The sequence below is a fragment of the Tupaia chinensis genome, unplaced genomic scaffold, assembly GCF_000334495.1.
Source record: "Tupaia chinensis unplaced genomic scaffold, TupChi_1.0 Scaffold148822_2, whole genome shotgun sequence".
NCBI classification, from domain to species: Eukaryota; Metazoa; Chordata; class Mammalia; order Scandentia; family Tupaiidae; genus Tupaia; species Tupaia belangeri.
The window spans coordinates 1311273-1317381 of NW_006208670.1; positions in this window are offsets into that span (position 1 = coordinate 1311273).

Consider the following 6109-nt stretch of genomic DNA (forward strand, 5'->3'; position numbering starts at 1 on the left):
TGACTGCTGCTTTTTTGATGGCAATCTGTTACTTTGTGGCAGTAATTAGGAACATATTTCGATCTTTCTAAGAAATGTTTTAGTTCTTTCATTTCCTCTGTGGTCAGTTCTCGTTGCTTACCGTGGGCCTCTTCTTTTGAACTGGTATTTCTCATGGCCGGTCAGGGGGTCACTGGTACTCTGTTCATTTTTATGAATGGACCAGTTGCTTGATATCCTCATCTGGGAGGGTTTTCATGCCCGTGTGTCTCATCTGGTCTCTCTCCTGAATGGGTGAACTGAACTGGAGGGAAGCCTGTCCATACAAGCCCATGGGAGGGTTCACAAGCAGGGGCTGAGCTGAGCTTATGTCTCAAGTGTTTTTAAATGTAGTGGATTGTAAACTCTTCTGACAGGTTAGATTGTTATTTAGATAAAGGATGGTGAAAAAGCTTCCTGTCCCTGAAAACACATGCTTAGGTAAATATTACCAAGCGATTACATCCCTTTTCCATCGATTAATGATGTCTGCCAGGGGTGGTAGAGGGGAAGGCTCATAGGAGGAGGCTCTCACGTGTGGTTCCTGCTTCAGCCTACACAGCTGTCGCAGGGCCATAGTTCAGGAGCTTGTGTTCAGATTCGGTCTGGAGGAGATACCCACGGATTGGTCTGGAGGACTGTAAGACGGTCATTTCAGCCCATGCTAGTCATGGTCAAATATGTCTGACCTACCTTGGTCTCCACTGCCTAAAGGCTGGCAGGAGGGGTGACCTAAGTGGAAACAGGTTTGCACATGAAGTAGTCTCGTGCAAACCTAAAATGCATGCGCGTGGTTAGCCGATTATATTTCAAGCGAGACGCAAGTTATTTTGGGGATCTCTGTACTTCCGTTACCTCCACAGACATGGTTAACCAGAGTCCACTGCACGTGACCTTATTTCAGTGGCTGCTAGGACAGACAGATATTGACTGGCTCCGCCAAAGAAACCAAACAGGATGTTGTCAGAAGCAACTTAGAAAGACAGACAAATCAGTATCTCCTTGTACGCCCCAAGCATTCAGGAACCATGGCTGTAGAACTCCAAGAAAAGAACATGGTGGAGGTTAGTTAACACCCTGACTATTAGAATTGCATCTGGCTACGACTCTTCTGTAAAAGGGAGTCCTGCTACACGTCCCCGTCGACTTTATACCCACGGGGATGAATGAGAGCCACGACCCAGGCAAGACAAATGGTTCCAACGCAAGAGGGGCCAGGTCGGATTCATGCAGGCTTAACAGTGGCCCACTGGGATAGATTCGAGCAGGCCCAGGCTTCATGGGTCAGTGAGCGTGAATGTCCGTCAGAAGTACTCAAGGGGGCAGTGTGGTGGTGGGAGAGATGACGACCAGGAGGGAGGTGAGCGAGCTTCCAGGACTCGGGCTGCTGTTACAGACGCATGAGGTTGATAGCAGCTCAGTAAGGAAGGGTGAGGCACGCAGCCAATGGGAGAATAAAATATCACTTCTGAAGACATTCTAATTCAGATTTTTTAAAAGGAATTATTTATTTTATGTATTTATTACTATTAATTTTTCACAAGTTTGCCAGAGAAAAAGAAAGAAAGCAAGCAAACCGCCAGTCCAGGACTTGAACTGCAGTCGGCCATGTGGGAATTCCAATGCCTTAACCACCATGCCACCTGCTGGGCCCCTAATTCATATATTTAAAAAAAAATTTTTTTTTTTTTGGAGAAGTTTTGCTACAGGGCACATGCACTTGCCAGAAAGACAGAGAGAGACAGAGAGACAGAAAACGAGAAATCACCCCCCAGGGGGGATGGCCATGCTGCAATCCCTTCTCCTCCATTCTCCTCTCGAGATCTTGGGCACGCACGCACACGCACCCAGCGTGAGTTTTAAGCCACTGGGTCCGGGACTCGAACCGTGGTTGGCTATATGAGTGTCCAGCGACATAGCCATTACACCAACTGCTGGTCTCCATATATTTTTTTAAATTGTATGAGTGGCAGCATTATAGAAATGCCTCAGGACTGCAGTTTCCTGTATGTTTGGCATCGTAGACAGCTAGCACGCCCTCTTGGCAGACCTGCCGTAGCACTCATGGCTGGGGGACGGGGCCGCCTCGGGTGCCCCCGGGCAAAAAAAAAGAATGCTAACAGTGAGCTACTGAGCATGCTCCGATTTTACCTTCCTACGAAGGAGAAGGAGGAGGCCTTAGAACCTTGCTTCCTGGAAAAACATATCTGACCACAGAAATAGGGGATTTCAAAAACGTTTGAAGAAAAATGGAATTAAAGTCTGAGTTTATTTTGGTGTGAAAAATGTTGAAAGACATGCCATAATGTGCATTTTCTATGGACTTTGTGGAGAGTCCCTCCAGATCCCTCAGGACAACTGCAGTTCGGATCCCTGCTCCGGTCAGCCTGAAATACACCGGGCCAGCTCCGATGGGCTGGCCGACTGGAGGAAGGGGTGCAGTGTGCCCAGACACCTCTGTGTCTCTCCCTGCAAGGGTAAGAAGTGCACCGTGGACTGGAATGTCCGTCACCTCCGGAGACCAGCCGCCCCTCCTCACACTGGCCTGGGCTGCCCCCAGGACCACATTGGCCAAGTCTCTGCAGTAACCCCAGAGAACACCGCTCCGATGGCTCTGTGTCTCCGGTTGGACCCCGACCAATCCCTGAGTAATAAACCTCCACACAACCGCATGGGTTATCAACAACCAGTTGACGCTGTTCCTGGATTCCGTGAGCCACTGCTCCCTCTGTGACATCTGGGGCCAGGGAGATTCACGTGACTGGGACATCGCATGGCACACCCAATCCTGGGAGGACTTGGTCTCACACACATCTGGCTTCTGGGCCAGGGAGGGGAAGCTTGGGCCCAGCCGGGCTGCAGACCACAGTGCCTGCACGCAGCCTCTTCGGCCTGGCCATCCTGGGGAGGTGGAACGTCTTCCATCGTGGCGGCTCACGGCTCCAATAGTGAAGGTCCCAGAATAACCAGGCCGAGCTGCATGACCTCATGTGACCTGGCCTCAGGACTCATATAGCATTACCTCGGCCATAATCCACTCCTTGAAATAGTCCAGGCTCAGCTGGGCTCAAGGGGAAGCGACAGAGACAGCCTCTCAATGAGAACAATGTCCAAGAATCCGTGCCCGTACTTACAGTTGCCACCAGCTCCACCCAGGGCTCCACTTCTCATCAGGAGAGCGCTGTCTGCCCAGATAAGGCCTGGGCCCCGTGGGCTCCCTCACAAGATCCCAACTCACCCAGAAGGCCAAGAAAAACTGGGTGGGACTCCCAAAAGTGGGTGAGCGAAGAAAACCCCCTCGTCTACCTAGAAGTCAGCCTAGAGCCAGGCAGCGGTGGGCGCGCTCGCCAGGGAGAGGCAGACGGACAGAAAGTGAGAAATCACCCCCGGGGAGGACAGCCACGCCGCAATCCCTTCTCCTCCGTTCTCCCCTGGGGATTTTGGGCATGCACACGCACGCGTCGGGTATGAGTTTGAAGCCTCCAGTTCTGGGACTCGAACCAGGGTCGACCAGGGGGGAGTCCAGTGGCGTAACCATTATGCCATCTGCTGGTCCCACATGCCCTGCTCTTGGCCATAACGAGCATCAGCTTCGCGAATCGAATCCTTTGATGACCTGAGCAGCAGGTAGTTTTACAGACCAGAGACCGAAGGTCCAAGGGGACTCTGCTGATCCTCGTTACAGTCCCAGTGAGGGCAGAGCCGGTCAGACTCGTTGGACGTCACCGCTCAGCCTGTCCCTGTCTGCCCCACTCTTGAACCCACCCAGACGGCGTGAACTCCCACTCACGTTTGAAAGGCACCCTCTTCCCAGAGACATCTCTGCAGGGCGAGAGGAGGAGCGGAGCCCAGCTGGTGGCTAACATCTTCGATCTGAGTCCAGGGTGCACCTATGCTATTGACCCCCACCCTCATTCATTTTTTTTCTAAATTGAAACAAAAATGGAGCCCAGCAGTCAGTCTGAATTAACTAGCTTTTCTGACAGCTGCCATCTGAGAATTAGGAATTACCCTGAGCCAGTAAATTCTGATTCCTTTTCTGTGGTGTCAGATTGGATTAAAGGGAACGGCGTGGGTAAAATGAAATGCTACGTCTTTCTAATGGCTCCGGTTGCCCGAAGATAAATGCTTTTCATGATGGTAAATATACCATAAATACTTGTCACAGTAACTGAAATTCGAGTAGGTAGGTTATAGAGCCCCACGCGACGGTAATTTCCCTTTATGGTCAGCGTGTTTACTGTTTATGGAAGACTGTCTGGTTGTTGCCTTTGAGGGATTTTCAATCCGGGGACAGCTCGAATTTCTTAAGGAAAGCACAAGCCAAGCACCTGTCTCAACCTCTGTCCCCTCTTTACTAGAAGGGTTACCAGGCCGCAGTCCTGGGCCCCGAAGGCTGGAAGAGAAGGGAAAATCAGGCCAGGAGAAAGCCGTCCTGGCCTCGGGCCTGCACTTTGACTTTGGCCAAGTCAGTTCCCTGCTCTCTCTCTCCTTTTTTTTTTACTTTATTTTTAAAATTAATTAATTTATTTCTTTTCATTTGACCAGAGAGGGGCAGAAAGAGAGAGAGAAAGTGAGAAAGCAAGACACCAGGTCCGGGACTTGAACCGTGGTTGGCTGTGTGGGAGTCCTGAACCACCACACCACCCACCGGCCCTGATAAGGCAACATATTTGAAATAATGAAGGGCTCGTGTGCAGTGCCCAGGGCCAGCGAGTGGAAGGGGGTCCCGGCATGCGCACGCGCTCTGTCACGGATGAGGCGAACACCTGAAGCAACAAAGGCCGCCGTAAAACTCCGAGCCGTGATGACCACGTGCTAGTGTGACCTCAGTCCTCGAAATGCCGGCGCTCCTTGTCCTCCGTTTCCTCATCTACAAAATGTCCCTGGACACCCCTCTCCCTCTCTCCACTGCCACCGCTGCCTCCCTTTCGGCAGCACACGGCTGCTTTGATAACAAGCATGCATTTCAGGCTTCTCTGTGGCAGTGGCTAAGTTCTAGGCCATGGATAGAAGCAGAAATGTCGTGCACGATTCCGGGCAGTGGCCCAAGGAAGCAAGCATGCCTTTTCGATTATTCTTCCATTCTGCTGGCCGAAATATGGATGTGATGGCTGGTTCTTGCACCACCATTTTGTACAATGAGGAAGACGCTGGATATCAAATGTGGCAGAGCAGGCCACCACCAAGTCACCTCTCGGCCTGCAGCAGCTTCCCTTTCTCCTGGCAGAGATGGCAGCCGCTACCCCATTTAAGCCGCTGGTGCTCCATCAACAGCGTTGGTATCATCTGGGAATTTGTCAGAAATGCGGAGGATGTGCCTTCACGCCAGACTTGCTGAATCAAGTTCTGCCTCTTGACAAGACCCCAGGGTGATGCGTGCGGGGAATTTGTTTGAGTTACTGTTCGCTGAGTGGGGTCTGTCACTCACTTGAATTCAGTCCGACGACCCTTGGGAGGGTTAAAGGAGATCTTGATGCCGCATGCCCAGCCCGAGGCCCTGTCAAGCCTGGGTAGCTGCAGGTGTGGGGCACTGCCTTGACTGAGCATGGAGCCATGGATGGACGGATGTCACCACCGGCCCCTGCAGCCCCAGGACATCCCCCAGGTGAGTGAACCTTGGCAGCAGGGTCGAGGGCCACGGTGCTGGGGGAGGGATGACTTGCGGTGTTTTGCAGAGGCTGTTGATTGGGACCGAGGTGGGGGGCTGGGAAGGGGTCCCAGGATGGGCTGCAGAGAGCCTGCCTCACAGCTCGACCCAAATGACATAGCTGCAGATCGGGGGATGTGGGCTTCGGCCACTGTTGGCAGAGTCCTTTAGTGGGGGTGGCCCGTGAGGGACACAAAGGGCCTCCTTCACACTGTGGCTCGCGTGAGAACAGTCCTGGCATGGAGGGGAAAGCTCCTGGATGGTGATTGGTGCTGTTTGTTACCCCGATTTTCCGGCCGGTCAAGCTTCATCTCTGCCGTTATGCGATGGCCGAGTGCCTCTCATTAAGGTCTGCAGGGCACGGTGGCCTACTTTCCTGGGGACACCAGAGCTGTTGGGATGGCTATGTGAGGTGTTTCCGGGAAGGGTGGGATTTTCCCA